The sequence below is a fragment of the Pterocles gutturalis genome, unplaced genomic scaffold, assembly GCF_000699245.1.
Source record: "Pterocles gutturalis isolate BGI_N339 unplaced genomic scaffold, ASM69924v1 scaffold7992, whole genome shotgun sequence".
Taxonomy (NCBI): domain Eukaryota; kingdom Metazoa; phylum Chordata; class Aves; order Pterocliformes; family Pteroclidae; genus Pterocles; species Pterocles gutturalis.
This window is the reverse complement of record NW_010110257.1, coordinates 48,311-60,148: the sequence shown is the minus strand read 5'-3', so window position 1 is coordinate 60,148 and position 11,838 is coordinate 48,311.

Below are 11,838 nucleotides of genomic sequence, written 5' to 3'. Positions count from 1 at the left end.
GAATCAAAACATTTTTGTTGTCCTGAGTGCCAATTGCACTGGCACAATTGCCTTACACCACTGAACAGAATCTCCTTCCATATGTGTGAGTATGTATATACAGGTGGGAGGGACAGGAAACACGTTAACGTGTCCTTTGAAAACTCGACTGGTTTTGTGTCTGCTGCCTGCAGTGATGGGTAATAACAAGGCAGTTCTTCAGCTCAGGGGTCCTTGTTTGATCACAGCAACAGGAGTAGATTTGCTTTCCTTATCTGTCAGTGAGCAGCATGGGGTCTCTTTAATAAGAAAGGACAATGTACTAACACCCTTTTTGATGTCTCCACTGCATTATTTTGTTTAGGAGGTCAGAATTTACACCCTATGTGGGGGTGTATCTTTAAATATTAAATTTAAAATTACATATAAAGACCAGCTTTTTCATTTTTTACAAATATATAGCCTATCTATCTATGCATGTAAGGTAGCCCCTTTTTTGCATAAACAATTATTTTCAAACCATTTTAAAATGAAACACTATTTTCCCCATAACATAATTATTCAGTATTGCTATATCATCTCTTAGCCAAAGGATACTTCAGTGTGCTTTGTGAATGTTGCCTACGGACTCTTAATAACAAGATGAAGATATGGACTAATATGTGCCATTTTCATACATATATCCAACAGAGGGAAAGAAAAGCATATGACTTTTCTTGTGCCAGAAGATTCAGTGCACATCTTAGAAGAAGTATACTTCCTGTCAGACACCTGCTCTAACTTTCATGAGATGTCTTCCTGAGTGCTTATTTTACTGCTAAAGAAATGTTTTTATGGCTTTAATTTTCTCTATGGTGATGTATAACCCTAGAGTTCAGGTGGAGAAAGTGGTATTTTTTCCCTTCTTATTCATCATCAGCAGAATTGTTTAAAGACTTCTATAGAATACCCTATATGTGTTTTTACATGAAGAGTCATTATGACTGTAGATACTTGTGATGATATATAGGATGTAATGTTACCTCTAGACATTAGGTTCAGTTTTCAAAATGATGTGGGAAATAGACTTCAGACAGGCTGGAGGGATTTCAAAATTTGGCTTCATTTCTGTTGAATGCAAACTAAAACTTATGAAGTATCCCCTAAAAAAAAAAAAAAAAAAAAAAAAGAGAGAAAACAACAAACCAGAACACCCGTGCATGGAAGAAAGCTTTTTGATTTGTTTTGGGCCTTTAAACTGTGTGATATACTGCTATCTGAATGTTATCTTGTAGAAAAAAAAAAAGGAAAAAAAAAAGCCAGAAGTTTTATTTTAAATGAAAAATCAAAATGTTTTGTTCTAAGAGTGTCATTACAAGATGTTTGGAACTTTGTCAGTGTTTTACCAGATTTTTCTCCTAGAATAACTTTAAGGGTAGTCAGTGTGACCTGTGAAGCATTTTCGTTTTACTAGAGCGGTATTTTTAGACAGAAATTTTCCTATTAAATACTTTCTCGGCCAGTTCTTCTTTCTCAGCCACTTGTAATTAAGAAACCTTCAGCTTGTGTTCCAAACAGTAACTTATGATATTGAAACCCTGAGACATAACCATTAGAGCTGACCAGGATAATTCTCTTCTACCTGTTCAGAGGATGGCTTTTTCAAGCCTGATGGTTCCTGTTTTTCAGGGGTCTCAAGTCGAATACTTTCTCACTGCTAACTTTGTACAAAGTATGTTACCACTAAATCGCACTCCAATCTCAAATATTTTTTTCTATTGCATTATCATCCCAGTGGTTTTAACAAAGTAGGTCTAGCTTTGAGAGTTAATATAAATGTCAAATTGTATCTTGTATTTATGAAATACAAACCTATGTTTTTTTACGTAACAGATTCAGGGAGAGGCAAAGCATAAATAGTTACATATATTGTCAATGTCTTCCTAACTATTGTCCTTTATTGATGTTTTTGATTAGTGTTACTAGTGTCATATAAATCAAAGGTAAATATAAATATAGTGGTTTTATTTTTCTTTTATTTTAGAGCTTTGGATAATGAACCGTCATATCAGACAGCAGACTAGTAAATCAATACAAGCAAGGCAATTTATTAAGTTGATAGAATATGCACTTTCAAGTGCATCCTAGTCCAATATATCTTTCTATTTTACATGTTTGGTTCTAGGTTTCACTTTGTTTGATGGAAGGTACTTAATTTTCACAGATTTCCATAACTGTTTTTCCCATAAGCATGTTGTCTTCCTGATAGAGGATATTAGAGGAATGAGGTTTATAGGAGCTGGCTTATGTGGTTGTCACCCATCCCTCCCGCAAGTTCTGTGTTCACAGCTCTGCTGCTGACGGATGGGGAACGCAAAGTTTTATTGTTTTTCTGCCAGATAGGATCAAGATTTGTGTACCATGTCCATTTGTCTACAGTCTTTCTGTCAGACAAATATTTAAAGTCCTTTGCCTTTCTTGGCTGTCCATTTTCACCACACTTTTAGGCATTTAATGTCTTGGGGACTTTTTTCTGTCTCTCAAAGAAGGCTAAATTCAGCCACCATTCAGTGAAATTGCTGGGAGCACTGCCAGAGTGACACAGACAAGATGACTGAATATGCAGTGCTTGCTGAGGAAACCAGGCTGAGAAGAAATGGTATGTTACCATGGAATGGCATCCAGAAGTTGGCCACTGTTGACTTTCATGTCTTTGAACTATGGTAGGGTTTCAGATTTGCCAATAATTTTTCACTCGCTGGCACAGGATCTATAAGTTATTTTCTATTGATGAGTGAATTAAAGAGGGGGAGTTGTTTTGTTTTGTTTTTTTTTTCTTTTTTTTTAACGGAAATGTAAAAATATATATACACACGTGTGAGTTTTTTATATTTATACCATATATATTTATGAAAACATTCTTAGTCAAACCAAATGCAGGATTTTTCTTTTTTTTTTTCCTCATGAAACATTCTAATTGAAAGCATTTCATTTTAAATCATCAAGGTTCTTTTTTTTTTTGATTTCATGTAATTTCTGTCACAGTAACTGCTTTGGGGCTTAGAATAAGACATTCCTTGCCTCTTCAGTCTTCTCTCAGAGTTCAATTTAGCATATTTATATGATAACCTCTTTAAGACAAAAATCATTTCTGACATGTAACCAGTTTCAGTAAATGGGATAAAACCTTGCCTTCCTCCTACCATCAGTGTCCTCTTCTCAACCTGTAGATTTTAAATTATACATTCACAACACCTATTTGATTAACAGGGATATATTTCTTCCAGTCATGTGTGTCCCTTCATATGAAAAGGGAATATCTGTGGGTCTACTGTTGGTTTCTGTGCAAGAAATTAAAGACAGGGTTAAAGAAGAGAAAGAAACTACGGTCAGGAGAAATGAAAAGCTAAAATAATTTTAGACATTCAGTAATTCTATGTTTGCTTTCTATGTCTGTGGAGGTCTAGATAATAGCAGACCTTCAGTTTTCATTGGGGTCTCTGTCTTAACTGCAATGTAAGTAATATAAATCTTTTGGAAATTATGCTTCTGAAAGCATTTGTCAGCTTCTGTAAAATAAATCATTTTATCATTGGTGGCAAGAGCTATAAATTTAAGTGATAATTGTGTTGTGGAGTTCAAGTTCATCCTATATAGTTACAGAACAGTACGGTATCAGGGTAGTGCCTGTATGGACACTCACAGTACTTAGGTGTAAATTCACTGGTGGTCCACGAACCCCTCAATTTTTCACCTGCACCGATGAGATAATGGATCAACCTGAGAGAAGGTGGCAACAACTAGAAGCAGCATTAACTCATTGCTATAGAAACTTTCTGGGTGGAAATTTTGATCAGACCCAGAGATTCCTCCAAGCAGCTTCTAGAAAAGCTGACCAGTACAACTTACGTGCTTTGGTGTAGTGACAAACATCCTGGGTGGTCAATCTAGCTGTTCCAGATTCTGCTGGGAAGTCCCTGATGCAGAAGTGACCAAATTGAACACAGAAAAAATGTTTGTGTATCGTCAACAGGAAATATTCCTAGAGGTATTTCTAGAACAGTCTTTCATAAACAGTTGATATATTAATGAGATATTTCATATGTAGTTTACTGAATAACAATAGGTGATGCATGTGCTGGAGTGGTCCCACATGGCCACAGCCTGGCTGGATATAGGAATGCAGCAGAAGAAGACTACGATGCAGTGGAGACTTGCATCATCCTCTGGACAGGAACCAGCTGTCTTATTCAGGAGACTGGATTCCTGTACAAGTGTTACCTGGTGCAAAGATCCCAATACATTAGGGGTTTTTTTGTTTGTTGGTTGGGGTCTTTTAACAAACTTTGTAGATATAAATGCTTGTAAAATAATCAACAAGCATAAAATATCTGGCATAATAGCGACTGCAGTTGTAACTCCTGGTTCCCTTGCTGTTTTGATTTTTCTTCTTAAATTATTAAATACACATATCTCTCTTTGACATTTGTATTCCTACACATGTGGAAGAGTGTTCATCTGCCCGTATGCTTCAGTCATATCCCTAATTACCAGAAATTGTTATCTTTTAATCCTCTTTTTTTTCCAAAAAATTATAATGAGGTGTAAACACTAATGTATTAGCTCAAGCTATAATTATAATTTCATTTCCAAACACCAAGTAACAGAAAATCTCCTAACTTATAAAACAGCCTTGAAAGTAGAGATGAAGGACCTCCTTGGTCAGTGGGTTTGAAGCTAGAACAGAATTTATGTATTAGGTGACCAGTGTGGGCACGCAGGTGGATGGGCGCACACCGTACTCTCTGAAACTGCATTCATTTTGTGATGCTGAGATTTGTCCCTCTTTTTCAAGCAGTTCTCTAGATCTTTACAGAATCAGGCAAGGTAGGCTAGTTCTGTCTGCTAGTGAAATGCTGCTGGAGACTGCAAAACTTGTCTATTTTGTCTGGAATGGCTTTTTAGTATCTTGAAATTCCTGAAAAACAATTTGAATTTGAGTAGTGAAATGCTGTTTTGAATTAGCTTAAATATAAAGAGTGTAATTTACCAACTGTTAGTGCTATTGTTGAACATTGCACACAGTTAACATAGCTTGTGAAATTACTTTGACACAAAACAAATACAAGCAACTTATTGTATATTACAAAGCGTAAAATCCAATTGGTGCCTTTTGATATTAGTATACTGGAAGTGGATATTCACATTGTTCTCTATATTTGAAGAATGAATTGACATGAACATTATTTAATTACAGTGTTTGATTTTCTCAAGTAATTTTCCTTTCTCTTGTTATAAAGGAAAAGAACATTTAGAAAGTAATACACTCTAATTATAGGAGAAATCTGTTGACTGGAAAGAACATTACATGGGACACCTATTCATTTAAAAGGCTGATTTACTTAAATTTATTCAGCAGCGATATTGTCTAGAATGCTTAGTTTGTTGGAGTTGTTGATTTTGTAGGCTATTTTATTTGGCTGGGTAAATCTAGAAGAACATGTTAAGAGGACAGATGGACAAGGGGTAGTGACAGTCCAGTGTTGGAATCTAGCTTTGCAGAACATGATGAAATCGAACAGAAGCCTTTACATTTCCAGAACACTAGCTAGTTGTGTTTATCTGGCATTTGACTAGGTTTTACTTTATGTCATCACTGCTCAGTAAGCTGAGAAATGGAGAAATTAAGGCTACATGTACATGATTCTTCATTACACCCTACAAATGTACCTTAATTGATATATCCTTTTTAATATAATCACAGAATCACAGAATGTTAGAGATTGGAAGGGACCTCAAAAGATCATCTAGTCCAATCCCCCACTTATGTGCTCACCTGACACTTTCTCTATTTTGCCATTGAGAAGCAAGGAAATATGAAATATTTTACATTTACTCAGTCACTGAGGTGAACAACTCCAGGGCCAGCATGATCAGCAGCGGAGTGCTCTAGTATGATGTACAGGGGACTCCCCTGAACTGGGGGAGCCTCAAGGGAGCCAAGAGAGCTGTCAGGAGCCCACAGCTCATACTACTGCAGCTGACAAGATCTGTTGATGAAGATAACAGCTCATGTTCGTGTGGGAAGGGCATGTAGGAAGGGTGTCATAACTGCCAGCTTGACCAGGAAGAAATGGTATCTACTTGGCCAAGAGAGAGGCGGTGGGTACAGTGTCTGTACTCAGCACTGGTGAGGCTATACCTCAAATACTGTGTTCAGTTTTGGGCCCCTCACTACAAGGAAGACATTGAGATTCTGGGGCATGTCCAAAGAAGAGCAACACAGCTGATGAGGGGTTTATAGCACAAGTCTTCTGAGGATCAGCTGAGGGAACTAGGGTTGTTTAGCTTGGAGAAAAGGAAGCTCAGGGGAGACCTTATCACTCTCTAATACTACCTGAAAGGAGGTTGTAGTGAGGTGGGTTTTGGTCTCTTCTCCCAAGTAAAAAGTGATAGGATAAGAGGAAATGAACTGGATATTAGGAAAAATTTCTTTGACAAAAGGGTTATCAAGCATTGGAACAGGCTGTCAAGGGAAGTGTTTGAGTGACCATCCCTGGAGGTATTTAAAAGACATGTAGAAGTGGCACTTAGGGACATGGTTTGGATGTGGACTTGTCAGTGTTAAGTTCACAGTAGGACTCAATGATCTTAAAAATCTTTTTCAACCTAAATCATAGAATCATAGAATGGTTTGGGTTGGAGGGGACCTTAGAGATTATCTAGTAGAGATTATCTATTTCCACCCCCCCCACCCTGCCATGGGCAGGGACACCTCCTACTAGACCAGGTTTCTCAGAGCCCCATCCAGCCTTGCCTTGAACACCTCCAGGATTGGGGCATCCACAGCTTCTCTGGGCAACCTGTTCCAGTGCCTCACCACCCATGATTCTATGATTCTATGTATCATTGACCCCTCTAGCAAGGTTTAATTCTAAGGAGGCCTTAGCTTTCCTAGTTGCCTCCCTACACTCTCTGACAACATTCTTGTATTCCTCCCAAGTGGCCAGCCCCTCCTTCCATGATCTGTAGACCCTCCTTTTACACTTGAGTTTGCCCAGCAGATCCCTGCTTAAACATGCAGGTCTCCTGGCACCCCTCCTCGACTTCCTACCCATCGGGATGCACCGATCTTGAGTTTGGAAGAAGCACTCTTTGAACGCTAACCAACTATCTTGGGCCCCTTTACCTTCAAGTACCCTGTCCCATGGTATTTCCCCTAGCAATTGCTTGAAAAGGCCGAAGTTGGCCCTACTGAAGTCCAGCGTTGCAATTCTGCTCAGTATTCTATTATGGCCACATGAGATCCTGAACTCCACCACCTCATGGTCACTGCAACCAGGGCTGCCCTCAACCTTCACCTCTTCAACCAGACCCTCCTTATTCATGAGAATAAGATCTAGCATCGCTTCTCTCCTAGTTGGCTCGTCCACCATTTGCATCAGAAAGTTATTGTCAAGGCACTGGAGAAACCTCCTGTTTAACGTGTCACAGCCACTGGTTTTCCTGACTGCTAGTTTTATGCATTTTTTTTCCTTAGAATACACGTACCATATTTGTTACTAAACTTGATTTGTTAATATTGTAGTCTGAATCCCTGATTCAGGCTATAACCTAGGAAATAGGGGACCGCCTAAATAAATGCAAGAACAAAATGCAATTAAAATAAAAAATGTGGAAGGTTTGCAATCTTCAGGCCATCCCAATGGAAGATATTTTTTGACACTTCTCAGCTTACTGAACAGTGACAGATAAGCTGATTTAGCTGCAGCAGTTTATGATGGCTGCATCTGACAGATGCCTGCCCTGCTGGAGTGCCTGCACATGAGGATGCGCAGACCTTAATTCACATTAGCTTAAACCGTCCCTGTGGTGGGTTTAATAATTGCTGTTATATCCTGCTCTGCATCCTGTATGTGTGTGACAACATTCAGAAGAAACAGTCCTGTGAGAGCAGTAACGTCTTTAAGTCACTGAAGGACCAGAGATTTGGAGCTCAGTGTCTTTTTTCTATCACGCTCACTTTCCACCTTGACAAGATGATTTTTCAAATTAGGGTGGATGTTCCAATAAAACAACAAGGTTGCAGAGTCAGCTGTCATTTAATAGAGTTTCATCAAAATACTTCAGCTTAATGATACGGCCTCTTAGTCATGCACGTCACGGCCTGGACTGTGCCTGTTTGGCATTGCCTTCAATTGCGACTGTGTGGTGCTGTTCCTAGCATGCAATGGTATTTGTCAATGAACAGAACCTTTCTTTGGCACAGATATTCCTCCCAGAGAGCTGGGACAGGAAGAGAAAGGAGTTCTGGGAGCAATCTTTTCAGTCCTCTATGCATGCATGTGCATCATCTATATCTTACAGTAATTTGAAGAAAGCTTCATTTTGATGGACAGCAATCCTAGAGGAAATTTGGCTTGTCTGCTGCAGTCTGACTTGGTGCTCCTGATTCTTTGTGTCTACAGTGTAGACTGTGTGGTCAGTTGTCCTATGCTTCCTTCATAATTAATGGGTAGACACTGTTCAGTTCCTTGATTTTAGATGTCAACTTTATGAAGAAAACAATCATTCCCCAGAAACGTGTTTTTCTCTATGAATTCTCCACCTCTCAACAGAGGTGGTAGCTCAGAAATATGCATTTATGTTTGCGTGTGTGAGTCCTTCTCTCAGAGCCCAGACTTTTCTTATTGTCTGCTTTTAATGAACATATTGGGCAATCTTTTTCCTTATATGTTTTCTCTTAAAGTGGGAGGTATAAAACTGGAACCTTTTTCTGTGAGAAATACACTGAGTTAGTCTTTATTCATGTAGTGCTTAATATTAGAAGATGGCACTCCTTTAAGGAAGGAGCAGAAGGAACAGCTTGTGGGGACTCAGTATGATCCTACTTATACAGAAAACCAACATACCTTTGGAGGACTCCACCATTTGTTGGCTGTACTTCTTCCATCCTAACGAATCTCCTTTTCCAGAAGGAGGATTCAGACTGAATTATGTAGAGTATGGTGGCAAAGGCTCTGCTCTTTCTCTTGATTCTAGAAGACCCTACAGCTCTGAAATGGTTAGTCAGGAGGTGATTTGTTTCTGTTGGTGAAGAAAACCTAATCCCCCACACATGCATTCTTGCTATTCAGGCATTAAAAAAAACCCACAGTGACATCAATCTTAGAGATGTCTTTAGAGTAAATAAGCAAATTTAGGTTGGCATTTAAAATCTTCAGGTGACAGATTAGTAGGGCAGTGACTCCAGGTGCCTGTTGCTTTTTCATGACCGTGTCTCTGAAACTAATTGGTTTAATTAACAACTTAAAGCATCTCCAGAAATGTTTGACCTTTTTGTACTTTTTTGGTTCATACTAATCTAATCTATTTCCCGAAATCCTGAGTAAAACTGTAGAGTTAATCAACAGAAATGTTTGAAAGAGGACGCAAAGCAGGTAAATTTTTCTCATTCCTGTGTCTACAAAAGAGAAAGTAAAATTGAGGTCCTTCTCAATAAAAGCAGATGCATTTCAAGCTCTCTAGTATAGATAGGCAACAGTGCTGCCAAAACAGAGAAGTCCAGACAACATCCCGGAGGTCATTGACAGCAGTCTGATCCTTCTCCTCTGCTCAGCACTGGTGACACACATCTGGAGTGCTGTGTCCAGTTCTGTGCTCCCAGTGCAATAGAAGTGTTGACTTAACTGGAGCCAGTTCAGCAAAAGACACCTACATATTCAAGGGTTAGAGCACATTATATACAAGGAGAGGCCAAGAAAACTGGTCGTGTTGAGTCCAGAGAAGAGATGAAGGGGGAAAGTTGCTACCATCTACGACTACCTAATTAGAGAACACAGAGAAGATGAAGCCATATTCTTCTTGAAAGTGCATGGCAACAGGATGAGAGACAACAAATATGAGCTGAAATCTGGGAAATTCTGACTTGATACAAGGAAAAAAGAATTGCTGTGAAGGTGGTAAAACACCAGAACATGTTGCCCAGACAGGTGGTCGAATTTACCTCTTTAGACAAGTTCGAGACTCAGCAGGACACAACACTGAGCAATGTGATCTGATTAGACCTGTTTTAAGGAGGCAGTTGGACTAGATGATCTCCAGAGGCACCTTGTGGCCTATATTAATCTAAATTTCTACAATAATGGCTACATTGTGCTGCTAACATACAGTGTTCAATGAACTGGTTTTATTCTTTTTTATAATTTTTTTTTCCCCATTCCATGTTTTGCCACTGTGTAAATCTGCAAACTATACTCTTCTTCTTAGGAAGCTGAAATATCTGGTCTCTAAGAATTTTTATTAATTCAGCTGAGATCAAATTTGAAAAAGCACCATAAGAGGGCAAACATTAAAAAAATTTAAAACAGAGCTAACTGATAAAGATTTTCAACATCTTTAATTCACACATTTTTTTGAGCCCAGTTGCAGTTGCATTTTCTTATTACTGTTTATTTTTAGTTTTAAACAATAATCTATGCCAAGAAAGGATGAAAATAGTCCTATTAATGTGTGGTCTTGCAGAACAATACCATATTATAATATTGATATGAACTATGAAAATAACTCACATTTTGCCTTCTGCTTGTCAGTGTATAATTTAAATGCCAGAGAAATTTTTTGTCTAAAAAAATTAGCAACAGATTATTAAAAAGGACAATTTTCATGACATCGTTAATTCACTTCCAATTTTCTGTTGTTTCCAGCAGCATTACTTTATGCTCCCTTTTTGTATATTCCTTGGTGAGAGTAGAATAGATTCATGCTCAGGCTGGAGGTTTTGTGAAACCTTCCAAGAACCTCCAACTCCATTGCTTGTCATCAGCCATTTCTCTGTGGGTCAAGATGAGCAGTCCCTTTTGTGTTAACCGCAAAATGCTAGTTAACACCTTAAAGATTTGCAAGAGAAAACATCCCAGCTCAAGCTAAGAGGCATGAAACACAGGCTTTAAGGAAGTCAAAGGGAGAACAGCAGAAGAGATGTAGTGGTGCATGGTTGGTGAGTCTTCACTGTTGCTTGTGGAGATGCGTGTCTGTGGGGACTGTCAGAGTCCAAAAAGGCAATCAGTACCTAGCTGGCATGTAGGAATTGTATTCTTACCCCATCAGTGATCAGCAGTGGGCTAAGCTGCAAATTGTTCATGTTTCTTCACAGCCATGCAACAGTGAGAGTCCTGTTCTGGTGCCTTCGGGTAGCCCATATGCTGTGAAAAAGCAGACCTAGACGTTTTCTCAATTTACCTAATGTTTCGCAGAGTTCAAGGACAGAGCACCTAGGTGGCTTTCTCACTTCTCTGTTTTCCTAGCCATTTCTTCTCCTGCAATGCGGATAACTTACTCCTGTTTGGGGCAAAACCAATCAGATATATTCATTGATTGCAAGTGCTCACACACCTTTCTACTGCATCGCTAGATGAAAAATGTGAAATGCAGACAGAGACTTCAGAAATATGAGCTGTTACTGGTACTTGTCATACTACTCCTTGCAACTCTCCATGAAATCCTGGGCACAAAACCACAGTTTATTAAATGGCTTTATTATAAGTCTGAGCAGTGCAAATTTCAAATATGAATAATTTATAGAAGATCTGTTTTTTTTGACAGAAGTGAAAACTTTTGCTGTATGGTGCCTTAATGCAAATTCAGCTTATGTTCTAAGTGTGAATATGTTGTTTGGGGAATTTTTGTATTAAACATGCTGTGATCTGTCCAATTACACATCCTCCCACAAGAGATATATTAATCCAGACGTTGATCCTGGGTACAGAGTGGCTCATATTCGTTGATAGCAATGCCATCTGCAATTTTTCACTAATACTCATAACAAAGCATATCATGATTCTATCAAGCTACAACCTTTGCAGAAGGGGATAAGAGGAT